The following is a 23,396-nucleotide window of genomic DNA, read 5'->3' as shown; positions in this document are numbered from 1 at the left end:
TGACACAGACTTATTTTGTATCCCTTTCATAGCGCACTGTGATTATTTTTCTGTAGTATTAGTAAGTTTAATGACTACTTTTGTTATTTGCATTTCGACCGCTTGGAAGAAAGGTGATACACGAGTCAAAAGATTGCCAAAATAAGTGATGGCTTTAGTTACCAAAACCAGGTCACATACCTAACTATTTTCTTTGCTAAAAAATGGCAATTGGAACACAGTCCTAGTTAGCCTTGGTGTATTTTGTCTTAACAGGAAGAGTTTATCATTGTTAGCTGTGTGTGTATCCTAGCTATAATATGGTTCTTCGGTTTTTCGTCAAATAGTTTTCGCTATTGTTTGCAGGTACATAGATCACACACCATGTCTTGTTCAAAGTACAATACAACTTCTTTCAATCAACAATGGATCATGAGTAACACCATGTGCTACACTTTGGAATATTAAAAATTGTTTGGTACATTTAGGACAAATAATTTGTTTTATTTGGAAGTATTAATGCATATAGATAAACAACTCATTTAAAAGAGTACTTATGCTATCTAATACAAAGAGATGAAGTTTCTGAAAGGATATTTCTTACCCAAATTACCAGATAGTAGTGTTGCAAATATGCTGGTTAAATATTGATGTTTATGAATTTCCAAAATAAGTTTCCAAATATGATTAAATCGTACGAAATGGTTTGGCAAATTTCCTTTATGGACTACAAAATCTGGGAAAAGACAAACAAAATTCATATTAAAAGATATGTTGCAACCCTGATTAAACTATCAATCACTTTTTGAGTATGCTTTTAATTGACGTTTTTTCAACTCAATTTCAGTTCTGTTAAGTGCAGCCTTTTCCTCTCACGTGCCACTCGCAATACATGAAGCTCTTGATCCTGTTTCATACGAGCTTCATGAGCTTCTCGCTGACACTCCATTTCTTGCTTTAATTTCTTCATCTTCAAGTCCACTTCTGCTTGCACCATGTGCGTGGACTTGAGACGATATGAATTTTTTGGTAGCACTGGTGGAGTTTCGGCTGAAAAATTAGGTCAGTTAATCATATTTTTGCAATTTAAGTATGAAAACAATGGATGTAACCACGGTACACATTATATCACTCCTTGTATTGGAAAACAATGTTCATACTGTACTAGCAGTAATACACAGTAGTCATTTAATAAAGTAAATGGTAAATTAAAGGAAATTTTGAAAGCCTTTGGTTTTTTAGGCATACAATCTCCATTAACTTCAATAAACTAGAAACACTATAGTCTATAAAATTAATCTTGAATATATTTGGTTGTTCATTTTGATAGTATGTACTTCTATCATTATACAAACAAACACAAAAAGGTCAATGTTTGAATCACAACATTTTCTTGAGAAATAATGTTCTGTGAAATGCGTAGCAATGTTACTTTGTGTAGCTACTCATTGGGCCTCTAGGCAACATATACCTGTAAATAGTCCCATGGGACTAGTTCAGATCACAATACCAGACATTTTTTAATTTACTTAACCTTACCAAACATCCCTGCTACAATAGAGGTTATTTTTTAAAATGTATCTGACCTAATCTAACCAACCTTTTACTTTGTTTTCAATAGGCCTACCTGAACGAGTGCATTCCTAACCTAAATGAAATATTTGGCCTAAATAGTCGAGTTCACGATACCGAACATTTTAAGTTTAGGTCAAACGTTTCATTTCCTGGATTAGGTTTGCATTCATTTAGGTAGACCTATTGAAAACAAAATGAAAGGTTGCGGTTAGGTTAGGTCAGCTACCTTAAAAAAAACCTCTATTGTAGCGGAAGTTAAGTACATTAATCAATGTATGGTATTGTAAACTAGACTAGTCCCAAATAAGTCACAGTAATATTAGTTTGCCCTATATTTAAAATTATTTCTTGACAATTCCGACTTAATAAAACAATTAACTGATCAGAAAGAATGTTGGCAAGCATTTAGTTAAAATATAAGTTTTAATAAACTGCAGTGTTTTCATTGAGAGCATACAGTAAAAAATTTAAGTTATTATTTGACTTACGAGCTGTTTCTCCACTAGGAGAAGGTATTGGATTAGCATCAAGACAATAAGTTGGCCCATCTTGCGTTACCAATGAAGTGGATGGTGTAAACTCAGGGTCATCAATTTCAGATGAGCTCTCCAAACATTCTGCTTCCCGGAGATGTATTTTATTGCTATCCCACGGTGCAGACAATTCCAGATCAATGTATGGTTGAATTGATGACACCACAGTTACCAATTCTTAAACTTTGACGTCGTACCGACCATGGACTTTAAGCCCTTGCTCCGCACCGCCAGTACCGTTTCCCGTTTTCGGAGCGCGCCCCTTGCCCAGCCGGATTGAGTCAGGCGAGCGTCCCGGGCGTGACCCCAATAGACAACAAACCTCATTAAAAGTCACCGCGGCCACTGGCCTTAATTAAAATGCCCGTGACTATGATCGTGTCAGATTAGAAGAAATCCAACTAAAACAGCTCACAGTGAGACAATATGTTGATAAATTTAGTCGCCAACTTGATGCCACAATTCAAATAATTAAATACTACTATAAAACAGTTGTTAAGCCTTAAGCACACAATTACCAGGTGCTACCTTTTAATTGAGCACCTGGAACGTGTTTTTAGCTTATAATAGTGCAAATTAAGTTAATATAAGTTTTTTGACGCCGACTCACAAAGAAGAGAAAGTTTCACTTCCTTGCGAGGCGGCCATGTCCGGCAGTCTCGAACCACTCCGCGCCGGGAACAGACGTGTGTCCGTGGGCAGCATCCAAGTTTCTTTCATTGATTAATTTTTATTCTATACTAAATCTTTAAATTTAAACCTCATTAATTCATAGCTGCCCACGTCGACTCGGCGCGTATTTTACGGAACCGGGCCTATCCCGACCGTCTTCATCGTGATACCGTGCTGCAGATCGTATCACTCACGTAAGTGTTTCACCGAATTTAGGAGCCCGCTCATAGAGCCCCCCCTGCACCCGTTAATGTTCGGCGCTGGCCGTCTCCAGCGAGCGTCGACCCGCGTCCCGCGAGACTGCCGCGGTAACCATTAGTGTCGCGTAGTGTTATGTTTTTTCTGTGTTAATTGTGTAACGGCTAGACGTCGCCAAGTGTTGGTGAGAGTGTTTTGTAGCGGGACTAGATTAAAGATAAATCTCACCAACTCGTGTATACTAATTTTCCGGAGTCTCCCGTCCTCCACACGGCCGAGCGGCCTTCACAATCAAGGGTGAACCATTCAGGGTAGATTCAAGCCGTGTACCTGGCGGGGCACGCGGGGGCAGAGTACCCACGACCCAACACCAACGGCCTAGCAGCCCGCTAGCCTGGCGCCCCTCCGGACAACAAGAGCACCGCGACGCCCGTAGCGCCCGTAGCGCCCGTCAGGTACCCCCCGGGCCTTTCACATAGGTCGGGTGACGGCAACTTCAGGTGTTGATACAAAAGCGGTACCACCACCTGTAGCCATAGCACGCTCTCTCCTGTTGCTTTACTTTTCTTGCCATCGTTTTTGCTTTCTCCCAGCATCTAAAAAAAAATTACACTTTCTGATAAACACACATTTACATAACAATCTTGCTTGATGGATAAAATAACCTGTAATATTTAATACTGTAGCCTACTACATAAAGTAAAAATTGTCCACATCTAAAAAACTAAAGCCATTTGAAACCACTAATATTGACTCAGTAGACACATATTAAAGTTATTGTAAAGAGAACATCACACAGATAAACACGAAAAAAATGAACTTAATATATTTAACAAATATGAAGAAATACATAAACATAGCTTACCTCTTTAGTTGTGCCTCATTGCGCTTGCAAGAAATCTGGACCTGAGAAGCAGAAGGGTGTGAGTCCAAATTTGTCAATTTTTAGATAAGTACACCATTTTGCTTAGAATTTCATGCTCTTTCAGATGCAAATAGTGGTAAGTCCAATAAAATTCTCAGAATGGCAAAACCAAGAAATATTATTGCTGTAAGTCACATGTTATTCTAGCAGCAGAAGGGAGTATGTTGACTTACCTCTTTATGTTTTTGTTATTACTCGGCAGCAGAAAGCTGTGTTAAGACTTACTGCCTTTTGCACTTTGTTTTCAATATAGTTTTAGGACATACATCCTTCTACACCTTACTTACTTAATGCAAACTTCAATGTTTATTATGTTTGGTTGACTGACATGCTTGCTTGTTTCACATTATTTTAATGTTGCAGTAAGTTCATAGCAACAAGCTAATCATTTTGTGGATCATGATAGGAATTATGCTCGTTCATTGGAGCGTATTTTACTTTAAATGAATAGATGTCAGCATTTAATAGAGTTGAGTAAGCAGCTACAAGAAAATAAAGGTGAGTTTCACTGAAAGAAAATTCTTAACTTGAAACATCATAGGCCTATATCTCAACACGTAGTAACTTTTAAGTTAATATGTTTTAAACTTATTGGAATATAATTAAGTCTTAATTACTTTTTCTTTGCATCTCAAGTAACTTACAATCTATACCCTCAATCGGGGTGACTACGGTCAACAATGAAATAAAAGAAAAAATATAGATATTTTATTGTTCATAATGATGCTAAAAGAATAATAGCAATATTATATACCATAACTTGGCACAAAACCTACTGAATTGACCTCATTGTATCCCTTGCTGTTTTCATTATGTCAATTTATTTTGAGGTTATGTTATTAAATCATTGGTCAGAAGGGCCTGTGAATTATCTGTGGCATAACAGTATATTTAAAGTACACAAAAATTAAACTTAAGATTTACTGCATTTTCTTAATACCACAGTAGTGAGTGCAATATTGATAAATGTGATATTAATTTTTTTTGTTTCAGAAAATGACGAGAGACAAGCAATTCCTTCAAAAGTTGTTGTTGTTCTTGGTACAAGCTTTGCAAGTGAGAGTGGTCCGGTTACAAAGTGAATGGCAACTTCAACTGAAGTGGGCACGGAAGAGAATATGCCTAATCCAAATGAGAAGTTGACAGCAGTTCATAGCACACATGTTGTCCCATCGCTACATGATTCCTCGGACACTAATACACCTGTTATTGAACTTATTGGTTTTGAATCTCCACTAACAACAGACCAAGTAACTGCCATTATTTTGGTGTTACAGGGTAACTCACAATCAGCCACTTCATGTGCAAATGAACTTCCACGAACAGCGAGACATCTAGGCGAACGTTTTGTAGATAGTGACGCAATTAATGCTGACACAAAAAAGCAGCTTACTGTAAGCAACTGTTCTAAGGAAGACCATGTAACAGAATGTCTTCCTACGAATATTTCTACATTACAGCTAAGAGAAGATAGCATTGCAAATTTTGAACATATTTTCACAGAAGAAACTGTAATTACATCTGGTTGCAAGAGTGCTGATGAAGATACTGCTGCAAATGATAACATTGTTGACATTGCTACAAAAGATCACATTGTTGATATTGCTATAATTATTGTTGATGATGCTACACATAATGACAACATTTTTGATGTTGCTGCAAATGATAGCATTGTTGATATTGCTGCAGATGAAAACATTGTTCAACATGATCATCTTTCAGGAGGTGAAGAAATACCAGACCAGACAAAGCGTAAAGGAAAGAAACGCACTAGGAACGTTAATCAGTGGATAAGAAATATTGCAAAATCAAAAAGGTTGAAGGGTGAGGAGTATACATCATCTTCGTACAAGTGCAATACAATTATAAAACACCGGATTCTTCAACCAGCATGTGACAGTAGAAGAAATTGTTCTACTAAAGTGACACACCTTCAAAGGGAAAAGCTCCACAACAGCTTCTGGAAAAGTTTTAATACATGGGATTAACGTAATCAGTATGTTGCAGACTGTGTGAAAGTTTCAGATATTGCACGAGAGAGAAATAGAAATGGGAAGCGAAAATCATCAAGAAATACTACAAGAGCATACATTTTCAATATTGATGGGCAATTCATTTGCGTATGCCAACGTATGTTTCTGTGCACATTCTCAATTTCTGAGAAGTATGTATCTAATGTTTTGAAGAAATGCCTAATTGAAACTGGAATCGTTTCACCTGTGATACTCGAGGTCGCCATGCACCAAATAATCTTACTAACCCAAACATTGTAACTAGCATCAAGAACCACATAGAGAGTTTTCCATGTTACGAGTCACATTACACTCAAGCTAAAACTGACAGAAAATACCTTGGCCCGGAACTAAACCTGTCACTTATGTACAACATGTACGCCACTCTCTGCAGTTCAGGGAATGAAGAAAAAGGATCAGAGTGGCTGTACAGAAAAATTTTAAATGAACAGTACAACATGTCTTTCCATTCTCCAACAAATGATACATGTGACACCTGTCACAAGCTACGAATCTTACTTGAAGATGCGACCACAGAGGTCGAAAAGGAATCTATAAAACAAGAAAAAGAAGATCATTTAAAGGAGGCTGAAATACAATATATGCTTAAATCTAAAGTTAAAAAGAGAGCTGAACAATAAAGTGGGTGTAGTGTATTGATGATGGACATGCAAAAATGTTTGCCAACTCCAAGTCTGAAAAATTGCCAGTCATTTTATGGGTCTTAAACGAAACCATCTATGATTCAGGTACAGGAGAAGCATATTGTATGATGTGGGATGAGACCATCGCAGCAAGGGGAGGAAACGAAGTAGCTTCTTGTGTATATAAGTGGTGTATGAATCACATGTCAACCGAAAACAAATCCATAACTTTATGGACAGACAACTGTACAGGGCAGAATCTAGTTTCTAAAATACCCAACCTGAAAATGATCGATCACAAATACATGCTGAAAGGACGTACACATCTAGAAGTAGACATGGTACATTCCGTCATTGAGAAGAAAAAGAAACAGTTGAAATAAGCATTCCTCATGACTTATGACACTTATACGCAGACAATTTTCTAAATTTTAGCACTATGTCGACAGGTATTGGAAGACGTACAAATGTGAATGGCGACCAGTTCCTTATCTCACAAGCAGTATGGCTGCGTGTTCAAAAAGAAACACCTGGTAAACTGTTCTACAAAACAAGTTTTAATGAAGATTATTTTAAAGTAGTAGATCTTCGCAGAAATTCTAGAAAGAATCTGCAGCTGCCAGAAACAATATCGCCACTTAGAAAAAGTGTGCAACCTCTTAAGACTGCAAAATTCAAGGATCTCATGACTCTAATACAGTGGATCCCAGGACACCTCAGCAGTAGCTTCTGAATTTCCTGAAACCGATTAAGTGTTAGAAAATGTGACTTAAAGTGTTTGAAGGTAGCTCAATGCTGTTATTCTTTTTTGTGATATTGAAAAAGAATTTTTCTACAACACACTGGAATAAGAGAGTGACATATTGAGTGCTTTATATTGCAGTTTTATAATACTATATTTAGTGAAAATGTGGCATTGTGTCGACATTAAAATGTGATTTATAGGTAAAAACATACAAATGGCATGTTCCACAGCTTTTTGCTAACGACAAATTGCTCATTAGAAGGATGTAAGTCATACTTGTTAGTAGTGTATAAAGATGTAAGTCAGTATTGATTTTAATTTTAATTAAATTATAAACTGTTCTTCAATATTATTAAGAGTTAGATTTTATTTATATGTTCGTAACAGTATTGCAAATTAAAAACATACATATGTATGTATATTGATCAATAACTATAATAATGCTCAACTTGTTTCATGGGTAAGAATCTTTCAACCACTTCTGCTTCTCAGGTACAGAAATGTTGCAGGCGTTGAATTCACTAGTGATTTTAGCCCACACAATTTTTTTTCTCTGTTAGAAACTGCATCTGTTTTTTTGTTTTCGATTACGGTTTTGTGCTTTCTCACGAGAACAAAAATAATCACTTTTTCATCTGGAGAAAATGGTATAATTTTAGGCAACGTATCCATCTTCAGAAAATCTCTCAACCTCGTGTCCAATCCAAACAAAATATTATTTTCAGCAAGAGAGTAGGGAAGTTGGAAAATTATTGATATATCGAAATACCGATATTTTTCATACGATATATTAATATATATCGTCGATGTTTTAGCAAAGATATATATCAATATTGATATTTTTCTGCGAGATTTTCAAGAATAATTATAACTGCCAATAAAATGTAAACTGCATCTACCGTTTGGAAGTTTTTCAAGAAGATAGACTCTAAAAGTGTATCGTGTAATTTGTGTGGGAAAACCTATAAAACGAGTGGAAACACAACAAACCTAGCAACACATTTAAAAAATAAGCACCAGCACGCATTCGTTCAATTGCACAAGAAACGTAACGATGCCAAAACAAAAAATGGTGTGTCATCCAACAGTGCTCAGCCTGCTGTTTTTACCATGTCAAGCTCAGCCAGTTGCAGTTCTATACCTTCAACGTCGACTGTGGATTCTTTCAGTGATGTAAGTATATTATTTATTAACATTGCTTGCATTATATTGGTTTTTTGTTCATAGTAAAATAGAACTTTGTCTTAGCAATATTATCTAAAATTATACTACCTTTATCAAAACTAATTTCATGTTTTGTTAAAAGAAGCCTATTTTTGGGATGTAGTTACCAAACATTTACAGAAAATAAATAAACAAACTTGTTTGTTTTGTTTCTTAGTACTCAAGATCGAGTATAGAATGAATAAGTTCTTTTCGCCTGCAGATGACTTTTGCAGTAAAACACTGCAAACAAGAAACCAGCAAACATTATCTGATTGTCTGAATCGGCGATCAAGTTTGGAGGGTAGGTCTACATATTTAATTTACTTTACTTTATTTTAATTATGGTTTCATTCGTAAATTTACCATTGTATATTACTGTTTACAACTCTTTTTTTGTACAGACTTATTGGTATTATTGTTCCTCAATTATATTGACTTGGTACTTGGTATAATTATTTTCAGAAAGTGGACAAATGCATTCTTATATCACCCAGGCTTTAATTTACATAATTTGCAAAGATAACTTGCCTTTGTCTTCTGTGGAAAAAGATGGACTGAAAAGATTTTCACATGTGTTATGTCCACACTACAAACTGCCTTCAAGGTTTAAGGATAGTACCTAACTGATTATTTTTACTTCTTTTGGAGATTTGTTTGTAAAGGGGAAAATATTCAACACCATCACATGAAATAAATGATAATTTGATAAAAGTTAAAAGAGCTCTCAAATTAGCTAGAAAAATTATTTTAAACAAAAGTGCCTGCAAACATTTTATGCATCCAATAGGCTTATGGTGTTGGCTACCTTCTGCTAAATAAGTTTATGCTATAATGAAGTTAATTTTTTTTTAATAATTAGGTAACTGAACTGACGGAACAAAGATACGGTACAACAAAAAACATATTAACAAACATCTTGATTCAAGCGAAACACATTTCTTTGACAAGTGATATTGTAACTGCTACCAACTCAACAAGGAGTTTTATTGTAGTGACAGCCAATTTCCTCAGTGATACAGAAGGTGGCATGGAGAGCATTCATCTTTCCGCATTCTGCCGCCCTCTGCGCCTTCTACCTGGCCAAAACACCAAGGAGGCACAGAAGTCAACAGTGAAAGCATGGGAACGGGCTCAATGGTGCCTTGTTAGACCTCTTTTACACGTTCCGGTTTCTACCCGGCCGGTATCGGTCGGATGAGCAGTGAAACACTAGACAGCATGTGCAATTTTACATGGTCTGGTTTTAAGATCGGCCAGGAAATAACCGGCCGGTAGCCGGGTAGCGCTGGGGAGCAGTGTTGTGTTGTTATGATAGGCGGTATTTACACGCACCGGTTATAACTCTTCCGGTTGTCTACAAGTGCGGAACATGAGTGACGAATTTGATACAGAACTCCTGATCTCGCTCGTTGAGGCCAGGCCCGTGCTCTGGGACAAGACGCTAGACGAGTACAAAGACAGAAACAAAACCAAAACCGCTTGGACAGAAGTTTGTACGCAGATGAGAGAAGATTTTTAATCTTTAAGTGATGCTAAGAAGAATGCAATTGGTGAGTAATGTTATGATTATGCGTATTTTCGGAACACAAATGTTAAGTTTCAAAGTATAAAATAAATTAACATATGTGATTTCCGTGTATATTTTATATAGACATATAGACATAAACGTAAATGACGATGTAAATACATATTGTTTGTCGTACCGATAACAATGACTCTTAAAGAATGTCTGTGGACCTCCTCTACTTCCAATCCTGTGGTAACCAGCATTCGCAACCTCAGCTGCATTGTTGGAGTAAAATCTGGGCAGGAACTCTCAATTTTCATATATATTCTCTCTTACACACACACACACACATATATATGCAGATCAGTAAAGGTGCATCCACTTGCTAGGTACCTGGGAAAAATTAATCGAGTGTTATAACCTTATGAAGAGATGTCACAGTGTAAATTAATGTAATACATTACATACATTTTTAGTGGAATTCTGGGATTCTCTATTTTATGAAAACATTACATTGAACATCCAATTTATTTCTTCACCAAATGAGAAAATGCAGACAGGAGTTAATGAACTTTATAGTGAATATACTCATTATTACAAAGTTGTTTAGTAATTTCATTGAAGCTCGTGTACTATGCTTACAAGTAATATTATATTATTACATTTTCAGGAAAAGAAATGATCAGAAAATGGGGAAATATCCGAGACTGATGGATGAAATCCATGAAGAAGCTAAAAGACGAGAAAATTTCAGGAGCAGGGGCTTCTAAACACAAGAAATATATCTCCCCCGACCTATTAAAATTCTTAGCAAAACTAAACACACAAAGGCCAACTGCAAACAGTTTAGATCACAATGCTTCAGAACAGTCGCAAGAAACACAAGAAACCATATGTGAGAGAGAAATTGAAGACAATGACGCGGGCGATTGTTCTCAGGCAGTTGCAGCAGAGACAAGTAAACAAGACCAACAGCGACAAAGAACATCCCGTAAACGTAAGCCAGATGACTTGGAGTTGAGAATGATCAAGGCTCTGGAAGCAGGAACAGAACAAAATCGACACCTTTCCTTTTTCAAAGGTGTCATTCCATCACTAAATACTTTAACCGATGACCAAACCATTGAATTTCAAATGGGTGTCCTACAATTAATTAAGAATATTAAATGACGCGCACGTACAGCAAACTTCTCCGGCAATTATCTTTCACAAACCAACTTTCCATGTGTCACTGTACCACAGATTGCCAACCTTAACTCCCCACCGTACCCTCACCAACAGCATGTCTCGGATGTGCCAGCTTCGCCATTTGTCACTGAAGGACAAGCACCAATTCCGTACACCCCTACTCAACAAACAGCATCTATCCAATATGGAACACAACACTACTACAATAAACAGCAGCAGACAGCTACAGCATATGTTCCATCAGACAGACAGTCACCAGCACTCTCTTCAAATTCGATATGTTCGGCATTTAATGACGAAACTGACATCAATTTTAGCAGAATATAATAGTTTCATAAATTGGGACATACTACAATTTGTGTTTATTCCATTTGATGATGAACAGAAGAAATCAATAATATGTAATAGGCTATACAGCATATATTTAATAAAAAATTCAGCAATATTAAATTAATGTAATGATAATGTAACAGTAAATAACGACCAGTTATTGCAAAATTGTAATCCATGTACTTATTATTCTGTAATTACGAATTATACAGTTTGTTTTACTATTCTTTATAAATATTATGTAGCTACCAACACATTTTGTAATTAAAATATTTCATGTATATAATAACTCATGCATTTCCTGTATGTTAATTAATGTATTTCACGTGTCCTACCTTATGGAAATAGCCAACATTTATACTGGTTGGATGCAGTTCCTCATTTTGGTGTTCTGGTGCTGCAGGCTTTGTTTCAATTTGCCATGCAAATAATCAAAGAATGAAATAGACATACGGAAATAATTAAAAAACTTATTTTCATCCTCTCTTAGTTCTTCAAACAGAATATAAAATGTGCCAAGTTCTTCTCTTGTTTCTGAGATGGCGAAGAAAATACAGCATTGCTATGATGCCATTGCGATCCATGGTCACAAACTAGACTCGCCCTTCATCTTTTGCCCGTCCGGCACTTCATCTTTGGCCCGTCCGGTGGAAATCGGAGTGCAACCAGACCTGTGAATAGATGCTTGCTCCCGGACGGTAATCTACCGGCCGGGTAGAAACCGGAACATGTAAAAGAGGCCTTAGGCGTGTAGTCAAATCATGAGAACCTTGAGCCGACTGGGGAGGCCATATTACACAGGATAAAATAGTTAAATATTAACTAGTCATAAAATTAATATCGACAGTGGTTTGAGTTAAATAAATACAACAATATCGTTTCTCTGTTCCTTATATTTTCCTTTCTTTTTTTTTTTTTTTTGGGTTTAATTTAAATAATAACAATAACAAGGTTAATATCAAATGATGAGTATACAGTCATACTGATAGTTAAAATCAATGTTATGGTAAGGAGGGGCCCCTTTAGATACTTAACTTAAACACATTGATTTTGATGGTATGTTATGAATAACATAGGTTGAGTCAAAAAAAAAATTAATCTAAAACAATGCCGAAAATGCTAGGTTAAATTTTCTCTTTAGATATGTGGTGGCTCATGGTTGCTCTTTTGCATGCAGAAAGTAACAAAGAAGACAATCTTTCCTGATTAGACGAGCTGCAGCAGGCACTGAGGAGCACCATGACTCAGGGGATGAAGAAGTTGTGTGTCACGAAGTAATCGCGCCCATGGCCACCCACTGTACATAAATATATTACAAAATAAGATAACTGAACAAAATATATTTTCCACATATTCTCGAAGGAATATGCAATTTTACTCACCACTTGAGGTGTACGGAGAAGAAATTAAGACATTGATGTCAACAGATTAAGAAACGGCCGAAGCTTAGAACAGTTACATTATGGCCGACATGCTTCAAAAAGAAAGAAGTATTCTTTTGTACAACTGAAGAAGACCATAGAGTTGAGACATGAAAGACTGCACAAGTAAAACAAATAGAGTTACACTATAATGCAGTTTCCCAAATCAACATTATGGACAAAAGTATAATAATTTTGTTCTAAAACTAATATAGGAATTTCAATACACAAACTTGTCCTTTTATATTTATAAATTATGCTGAACATGTTGGTTACAAAATAATTTACAAATTCAAGAATAATAATAAAAAAATTATGGCTCCCAGTTTGCTATACAAAATAAAGTAAAAAAATAACTATAAAATAGGTAGACAAAGTGAGTATACGCATTACCAATTTGTGCAATGGCACAGCACAAAGAATGTTCAAGGTATGTCTTAAATGCACAATTTTAAAATATTGTTATTTTTAGTTATTTTCTCTATAAAACTGACTTAAGAAATAATAATACTTTTTTTTTCTAGGTGCACACTGGCGAGTACATTAAAGAAAAATTTGAGGAAATCACAAATGATTTTTCCATTGAAAAAACCCAAATAGTTTGCATGACCACAGACGGTGGCTGCAGTGAGTTTGTTCTTAGGAGAACCCTGCATGGCTCATCTAATAAACCTGATTGTAGATGGAGCATTAAAGAACATCAAGACATTTTCTGAGCTTGCAGACTGCATAAAAATTGTTGTTACATATTTTAAACAATCAGTCGGTGCAATGGACGACTTGAGAGCTGAGCAACAAGCATGCGGAAAAAAGGAGGGCGAAGTATTGACGTCAGTACAAGGTGGAATTCGTGCTTTGACATGTTGAACAGGTTTATTCAGCTCTCGGCTACTGTGGTAAAAATATGGCTTTGAGGAGTAACACAACAAAAGCAAATGTGCCTGACATGCTCACAACAACACAGTTAAATGTAGTTCGAGATTTGATTGCCCTTATAGGTCCTTTTAAGCAAGTCACGAAGAAATTAGTGGTGAAACATATGTGACAGCCAGTTTGGCAATTCCACTATCTAACTTGCTACGCCAAGAAACTGAACATGCGACACCTACCACGGAAATTGGAGTATCTGTTCAAAAATATTTATGCGAAGGAATCAAAGAAAGATTGGGACCACTGGAAAACAATATCTTCCTTGCGAAAGCAACCATTTTAGATCCAAGCTTCAAAAGACTTCACTTCAGTTCACCGATTTCTGTTGCTAGTGTCATATTGGAGCTGTCAAATGATAATCGGAAGGAGCATAGAAGGAGGGGACAAGTTTCACCTGAACTGCCACGTTCAGAAAACAATGCTGCAGATGTTTCATCATCACTTTGGGCAAGGCATGAAAAAATGGTAGTGCAAGCAGCATCTTCGACCCCAGAAGTTCACAGTCATAATTCTGTGCCAAATGAGTTGAAACCGTATTTAGATCAACCTGTGGCGCCCAAAAAATCAAACCCATTTAAATTTTGGATTGATAGTCGCCATTACATACCTGTTCTTTCTGATATTGGTATGAAATACTTGATTCCTTCAGCCTCGATTGCTTCAACTGTGAACATTGTTGTTCTCAACAATCGAAGCAGGCTTACTGGAGAACACACAAAGGAAAGTTTTTTTTTTTACTTCTATTTTGGATAATACTGATTTCCTTAATGTGTTGTAGTGCAAAATAACTTATGTCACAATTCTCAGTTGTATAAAACATCATAACCCATGACCTATTATGAGGCAAATGCTTATTTATATTTATGCTAAATTGTGATTGTTCTATTCTAACCACATCATTATGTTTGTAAAATATATTCACAATGTATTAATTTTAATATTTTAATATTTACATTTTACCATTGACAAAATTTTCCACTGCATGTCATTAGGGAACACAGGCGATGATAAACTAAGTAAAAATTTAGACACACAAAAATTCTCGATTAACTGATTTTCATATGAATAAATTTTTAAGATCAACTTTCCATCTTAATCCACATTTATATCGATAATTTGTACCAAAAAAATATTGGGTTTGTTAATTTTTTTTATCTCTAATACGAGATTGAATTAATTTTGGTTAGTTTAAAGTTATTGATACTTTCATCTTGTAGCATTGTTATCACATATGTGAACACAATTAGAAACTATTTTTTCTCTAAGTGTCTGTGATTGCACAAGACAAAAGATTTCCATCACTATTACATTTAAAAATGTATACAAAGTTATATTCTTCAACCTTATATAGCAAAATGAAATAAATCAATGTCGTCTAATTTCTTTTTGCGGTTGTAAGCATAAAATTAAATATGAAATGATTTTTTAAATACTTGATATATCGAAATATCGATATATTTATCGGATATATCAAAATATTACTTCGATATTACTAAAAATATCTATATAATATATATCAATATTTTTTCCCAATATCAACATGCCTACAGGAGAGCAGACAAAAGACAATCGAAATGAAATAGGGCGCTTTTCCACACACACACTCCAAGTAGGGTAAAGTTTGGTTACTCTGTGATATCAAGTAACGCCGTGATAGATAGAATTTTGTCAGTAACGGCGTTAACTTGAACTCCAATGAGATTCAGATTTTTCCGCTACATGGCAGACGTGTTCAGTAAGCTGGCAAGCCCAATTGCTCCATCTCTAAGCAAGTGTACGAAGTTCTACGACTATATTCATCCTGCGGACCATTGCGGACGAGATAGCTAATGGTGGCGAAAACAGAAGCGGACGTTTTTATTTTTAGAAAACAAACTTTCCAACCTACAAATTTCATTTTAACGCCAGTTACAGGTAAGATACAGCTTTTTAATATATATAATTTATATTAAAGTTTTGTAACTTGTTTAAGGCATGCAAGCTTAACAATGTGATGATTTTTCTTACGTTTTGGAATTTTTTTCCAGGCTTCGCGCTGAAATGTCGCCGAAGCGGACAAAGCAAGGGCGCTCCTACACGTCTGAAACCCTGAAAGAAAAGTTGCAGTTGGTGAAGGATGGTAAACGCTTTAGTATCTCTTGCAGTACCCTCAAGGATTATTGTACTAAATTTTTAGCAGATCCAGGTAGTTCGACCCTAGCAAAAATCGGAACGCCTTTCGTAATGCCACCTGAACTTGAAATTAAGGTAGTAAATTACGTAACACCAATGCAATCGCTCGGCTTCGGGCTTACAGTTAACCAGGTCCGACGGTTTGGATATAGGATAGCCGGAGCTGGAGGTCTCAACCACCCTTTCACTTCAGATAAGCAGATGGCTGTTTGGTTTTGGTGGGATAACTTGAAGCAGAGATATGGTCTAACACTCAGGACGCCAGAAAATTTATCTCTTGAGCGATCTGCGATGGCAAATCGAGAAAGTCTAAATGATTTTTATGAAAAAACTAAACAATTAATGAACGAAGTAAACTTAGTAGACAAGCTAGCACGACTCTGGAACTGCAACGAAACTGGGCTCTTTTATGTCCTGAGGTCTGGGAAAATAGTAAGGTGGGCAAAAAATGTATTTACAAGCAAAGATTCGGGGAGAGGGGAGTCACAACGACTGTCCTCTGTTGTATTAGTGCCTCAGGCATGAGTATTCCTCCGATGGTTATATTCAAAGGAGTACGAATGAACGACGAATTGGAATAATCACCCATGCCTGCACTTATCCGCCTCTCCCAGAAAGGTTGGATTACTGCAGACTTGTTTCTGGAATGGTTTCGTCATTTCTTAGATTGTATCCCTCATCATAGACCTGTCATATTATTTATGGATTCTCATGTAAGCCATATGACTCCAGACACTCTGGCCTTAGCAGCTGACAATGATGTCCACATTGTGACATTCCTGCTCATACCACACACCTTCTTCAACCTCTGGATGTGGATGTTTATAAACCTCTTAAGGAAGCATGGAGAAAACAGATGAATGGTTTTATGAATGACAATCCTGGGAAGAAACCTCTTCGCTACAATTTAATAGACTACTGGCCCCTGCTTATCAAGACGCCTTTCAAACAACTACTATCTGCAACAGTTTCTTAAAGGCTGGGATATATCCATTGAACAAAGATGCTGTTCCTGATGATGCCTTAGCTCCATCGCTACTCAGGGACAGAGAACGAATTCGTCTGCAAAGGAAAAGGCTACTGTAGACGAAATTTTGAAGCTCCCAGTAAGCCAAAAGGAGCGCAAGACTTGAAAAATTACCCTTCTGCAAAATTCTTTTCTACGAGCACACAAAAGCCGTCAACATCAGGGGAGGCAGGGAAATAAAAAAAATTGCATATGGCCGTAGCCATTAATCGAATCCACGGAAATAAAATGACTATGTTTGTGGTGCATGTGGCAGTTCCTACGCAGATGATGCCAAGAAGAAGAATGGAGCCGAGTGGATCGAATTCCAGTTTTGTAGTGTCTGGTATCATGTAAAATGCCAGAAAGTTTTGGACAAATTGTATTATAGTATTTTATGAGTGATGGGTGCAAGGAATCTGATGGTAGTGACTAAAAACTGCCAAGGAAACGTAATGCAAGTGCTGTTATTCCTTGTGTAAATTTATATTTAAAAGCCTACTTTGATTTTTATACTGTTTTGTTAATTAGGCCTTAATGTTAGAATAATTTTTAAAAATATTTTTTTACCATTTGTTAATTATTTTGTGCAATAACATGTTTTTTATGGCCTGCCTGATGCACCAGACCTTCATTTCAATGATATGGACCATTTAATTGAAATAAAAAATATTTACCAGTCAAACAACACCGCCAGTTGTAAAATCACGGAGTAATCTAAATACTATCACGGACTTAGTTGAATATCACAAAGTTACCTACTTATACTACCAAACTTTTTTAGTTAATAACTCAGGGCACAATATGAATATTTTCAAAATATTTGTATGCAATTGTTGGTAAGAAATCCCTCTATCGAAAGAAATGAATGAAATAACCATTGCTTAATATTTTCGAAACTGTAATAGAAAAGGCTTAGTATCACGGAATTACCTAACTTTACCCTACTTGATCTAAGAAAATTTTTGTGCCATGTTGCCAGATCTTCACCGAAAGTGGATGGGAACAAGCTTTCAGCTCGCAGTCATTCGAAAGGCGTTTTTGAAGTATGAGAGGTGGAGAGTCTGCCAGATGAATGATAGTTGGATGCGCTTTCGAAGGTCAACTCTGAATTCGGGCCTGAGTGCTAAACCAGACTATAACTGTGTCGAATACAGTTTCCAGGATGAAGAATCCAATGTACGCACATATATGGAAATCTGTTGTGGAGGAGTCTTGCATTTTCTAATGGCTCATTCGCCACGCAGTTATGAGCCATTGCAACTATAAATAAACTGTACTGGTCCGGATACGTGTGTCGTTTTTAACCTCAAACCGCAGACCGTACTGCCATGTACCAAAGAACCAATTCTCGGTGCAACTCTACAAGCATGTGCGACGCAGACCGAGGACGAGTCTGAACCTGGGACATCGTTGGACCAGGTCAACCCTCTAACCACCTGCCCTCTAAGCCGCACAGTGTGCAATATGACCAATCTACAGGGACAAAACTATTTTTTTTTATTTTTTAATTATGGGTTGTGGTAATTTAAATGTTATCGTAGCTTCAGACCATTCTGTAATGTGCTTGGTTGACCGTTTTAGAAATGCTGCGTGCCTTCTGGAGAGCTGATAAGAAGGCTGTATCGGAGGAGCGCTCCCGGCCTAGGCAGTATTGGTGCGGAGTACGCGCTTTTAAGAGCTGTTACAGTTAGTGAGAGTGGTATTTTCTTGTTTTATCATCATGGAAGACGTTCATAAAGGTATGTTCTTTAATTTGTATGAGTAACGCATACTTAATTGTGAATTTTTATCCATACATTTATAATTTATTAACTGACGAAAAATAACAATAAAATGTAAACTTCATAAATTTCAATTAGAGTTATAAAAAAAATTTCCCTAATATACCCTCACGAAACTTCTGCAGTGCAAAGTTCCATATTTATATTTAATTTTTTCACTTTCATATTCTGCGCATATTTGCGCTATTGATGGTTTTTAATTTTTTTCAGAGGTACTGCACATGTCACGTGGCGATCTCTTTAACATTTGGTTGCGTAGTGAGAAAACAAAAAGGCACGAAGAAGTATTTAAATACGTAGTGAGTTTCTGTGTCTTTGAAGAAGTGCCAGAAAACATTCAAACTATCTTAAAAAATAGAGTGAGGTTGTTTTTAATTAAACTGAATAAACTTTGGGCGCAAAGCGGAACGGAAGGCATTATGATAGATTTGTACAGCGAAACACACAGTGGCTTCGGGGGGAATTTAAACTAGGAAATGAACTGTTGGCAATGTTTTCGTCTACTGCTGCACATCGTCTGCAACTGATGCTGGACGCCCTAAGAAGCGTTTCAAAGATTGTAGCAGAAAGTGTAAAACGAGGAAAGGTCAACATTTGCTGCAGTCCCAGACTCCTGAAGAGATTTCGTTTGCCACTGAAGTAAGTTTACGAGCCGCTGGGAAAAGAGATGCAGCAGACATTGTTAAAGAATTATCTACAGCATCGCCACAAAGAGCGACAAAAATAAAGAAAGCAAGAATGTCCGATAAAGAACCTATATTGTACACAAATGAAGAGTCATTGTCTTTTTTTCTTGACGCACAACAAACAACCTACCAATACAAGCTTCTGCAGTCTCAAGCCAAAGAAAGAAGCTGTAATATATATCCACCATATTACATGTTACAGGAAGCCAAACAAATGTGTTACCCACTTAAAGAAGCTATTTTAATCACTGAACTGAGCACAGAAATAAATCTACAAGCCCTTCTTAACCACACCATTAAACACATTTTACTAGTGCAAAATGAAGTAGTAAACCAGATGCTGTCTGAATCTGATATCAATGACATGTCGTTAATATGCAAGTGGGGTTGTGATGGAAGTTCAGGCCACAGTATATTTAAACAGAGGTTTGAGAAAAAAAACAGGCGTGGTTCCCTATGACGAATATCTTTTCGTTATATCATTTGTTCCTCTGCAGCTCCACACAAATGGAGATCATAAACGAATTATTTGGCAGAATGCAAGACCTTCCTCTACTAGAATCTGATATTGTCGACCAATAAAATTGCTCTTTAAAAAGGAAAAAGAAGCATTAATCCAAGATGAAAGTAAGATCATTAAGAAACAAATAAAAGAACTGTCACCAACCAGAGTGACTATTTGTGGCAATGAAAGAGATGTTCGTCAAACAATGTTGATGACTATGGTTGATGGAAAAATTTGCAACGCTTTGACCAATAATCGGTTATCACAAAAGTGTTATATATGTGAGGCATCTCCTAAACAAATTAACAAAAATGAAATATCACATAAAACAAATGTAGATCCATCAACATATGCATTTGGTCTGTCTACACACAGGATGTCCCAAAAGTAGTGTAACCATTTAAAATACAGATACTATAGTTAATAATGCAGTTATTACGGAAATGTTTATATCACTTTGCAGCTTATAGTCAGGGGTTTATTCATGAAAAACAACATTCACATCTTGGCAGTGGCGAATCCTTAGCACTACATGTTGCATGACCTTCGCCAAGATTTCTTGGGAAATGACGAGGATTGCCATGCGAATGTTGTCTTTGAGGGTAGCAAGTGTCCGTGGTTTATTTCTGTAGACACTGTCCTTGAGAAAACCCCACAGAAAGAAATCGGGGGCTGTGAGATCCTATGACCTTGGCGGCCAGTTAATGTCTCCATTACGGGACATGACCCGACCTGGAAACATCTCCTGCAGAAGTGTCATGGTTAGCCGAGCGGTATGGCATGTTGCACAGTCTTGCTGAAACCAGACCTCGTCATTTTCCATAGCCAATAATGGTCTGAGAAATGTGCTCAACATGTCACGGTAGCGTTCACCATTCACAGTGACGGCCACCCCGTCAACGTTTTTGTTTTCAAAAAAGAAAGGGCTGAAAACACAATGTGCCATTATCCCGCACCACACTGTAACACGTTGCTCATGGAGGGGTCTTTCATGAATAATTTCCGGGTGTTCAGTTGCCCAAATACGGCAGTTCTGTTTATTGACAAAGCCACTCAGGTGAAAATGGGCTTCGTCACTCATGAGAAGTTTTGTGTGGAAATTGGGTTCTTCTGCCAGTTGAAGAAATTCATTCACATACTGCAGTCTTTTGGGCAGGTCGGTAGGCAATAATCGTTGGACAATTTGAATTTTGTATGGATATGTGTGTAAGTCAGCAGTTAAGATTCTGTGTAACGAAGATTTCGATATGCCAAGTTCTTGAGAATGACGACCAAGCGATTTCTTGGGACTGTTTGTCACTGATGTGCAGGCATTGTCAATATTGGCTGCGTTTCGTGCCAATCTTGGACGTCCACTTCTGGGTCTATCAGCTACATTTCCATTATCTCCTAAATGTTGCATGCATCTTCTTATGATGTGTTTTGATGGTGCGGCGCGAACATTAAATTTTCGTTTGTACGCCCGCTGGGCTTGCACAACATTATGCCCATGCGTGAAGTAAAGTTCAACTATGGACGCACGTTCTTTCGGGCTCCACCTATTCATGATAAATCTCCAATATCAGAGCAACAATCTGCAACAAACAAAACAATTATAATTACTATGGTTCCCGGTTTATTTGAGTTTCAAATGGGTACACTACTTTTGGGATATCCTGTATCTTACAGGTTGGATATAAAAAAGTGGCAGGTCCGAGGAGCAAGTGATGGATCAAAGTATGAAGCGAGAAAAAATGAAATAAAGAAAAAAAATTAGAGATGAGTTGGGTCTAGTGGTTGACACGCCAATACCCGGTAGAGGAAACATAAATGTAGAGTGGTAAAGCTAATTGATCTAAGTGCCAAAATTTACGAAAATGAGTTTCATACAGCAAAATAATCTACGTGCCCGCGCCAATGTACTGCTATTGGATTCAAGTGCCACTCGTGTTTCAAATAGTTTTTACGAGCGACAACAGATGGCACAACCTGTATGTCCGCGGGCCCTAGAAGCGTTAATTGTTCTAAGTGCCACAAGCTGGAAGAACGTAGACACACTATTTTCTTTTTATGTGACGAGTATGAACGCTCAGAATGGAGGAGAAAACTGAAGTTTCAAACATTAATAAATCGCCTGCTTTTAGTGGTGATGAAAGGAAGTCATACAGGTGCACATACGCAGGAAACAGGCAAATGTGTGGAGGGACACCCTGCGCTAGAAAAAAGTTCTGTAGAGGGAAAAATTCGAAACGAATGCCAACGAATGAGGTTAGTATTCAATGTTAATTGATGTGTGTGATTTATTTTCATATTTTTAGTAAGCATGTTTAACCAAAAAAACTAGTCTAGTGGTATCATTCAGGGATTTTATCTCACAATATATTTATTATGTTACCAGTGTTAAAATTAATATTAAGTCATTTGAAACAAGCCAAACAAGACTAATTTTTTAAAGTAAAAACAACTACTGTGAACCTAATCCATTTGGGTCAATCAAATGTATTTTGAAAACACTAATTGTTTTGATACTGCAGTAATTATTTCTACTCGTTTGTTTCAGATGAATTGTAAATGCAAGTACAGCTGTAAGGAGATAAAGCACATGAAGATCAAACTGTACGAATCATTCCATAATCTGAAGAATAACGAACAAGGAAGCTACCTTTTTGGACTCATCCACATTGTACCTGTGCAGAGACGTCGTCATGGCAGTTACGATGATCCCTCGGAAAGCAGAAGGCAGTGTACAGTTACCTTTACAGTTCCTGATGGAAGTGGCGATCATAAGCAGGTATGCAAGAACACTTTCATGGAAATATTTGCAGTCAGTCCACAGAAAATTACTACACTTGTTAAGAAGAAGAAAGCAGGTAATACTGTCTTCAAAGATAAACGTGGCGGTGTTAAAACATTCAAGTACACTGTTCGTGACAGGGAAATGATTGTTTCCCAAAAGATGAAAGCCATTACAGCCGTAAGAAATCAGAAAAACAGTACTTGAACCCTGAGCTGAATGTGAATAGGCTCTTTGAAGCTTTTAAAGTAAAACACCCCGAAAGTAGTGTGAATTACAAGTTTAATTGGAGTGTTTTTTTGAGAGATTTTCCCAACTTGTCGTAAAAAAGACCTCGAGTGGACACGTGTATAAACTGTGATTTACTTCAAATGAAAACAAAGAGTAGGGACACCGATGAAGTACGCCAGGCCAAAATCGATCTTGAACTACATCACAGGAAAGCAGAACAGGCTTTCAAGACTATGAAAGATGATAGCACACGCAGCGCTTTACCAGACAGTGATACATGCACAATTACAATGGATTTGCAAAAGGTTTTTCCACTCCCGAAGCTGACACATACCAGCATGTACTACAGTCGCCAACTATCCTGCTACAACTTC

Source organism: Bacillus rossius, chromosome 1, assembly GCF_032445375.1.
Source record: "Bacillus rossius redtenbacheri isolate Brsri chromosome 1, Brsri_v3, whole genome shotgun sequence".
Lineage (NCBI taxonomy): Eukaryota > Metazoa > Arthropoda > Insecta > Phasmatodea > Bacillidae > Bacillus > Bacillus rossius.
The sequence above is the reverse complement of the archived record's forward strand: the minus strand, read 5'-3'. Positions refer to the sequence as shown.